Genomic DNA, 353 nt, shown 5'->3' on the forward strand with positions numbered 1-353 from the left:
CCATGCAATGATCTTCTCTACGCCACAATCTTTCAGAGAATAAGAGCTTCATTTGTGAAGAGCTACACCTAAGACTTCACAAGACACATGCACAATAACAGACATCCATTTTACGACCGCTATAGTCACCAGCAGTAGCTCCAGCGAGGTTTTCCAGGATCAAACTTCACAAGCTTTATGATCAAAATATGCACTGTGTAACATAAATTTCGAAAGCCTGGACCTTCAGAAAACAGTTCTGGTAAAAGAGAAAACGTTTATGGTAAAATCTACGAGGAGAAATTGGAAAATAATGATGTTTTTCGGAGTGTTTTTTTCAGTTGCTGGAAAAAAATAATGATGTCAAATGTTGC

The sequence above is a fragment of the Penaeus monodon genome, chromosome 28, assembly GCF_015228065.2.
Source record: "Penaeus monodon isolate SGIC_2016 chromosome 28, NSTDA_Pmon_1, whole genome shotgun sequence".
NCBI classification, from domain to species: Eukaryota; Metazoa; Arthropoda; class Malacostraca; order Decapoda; family Penaeidae; genus Penaeus; species Penaeus monodon.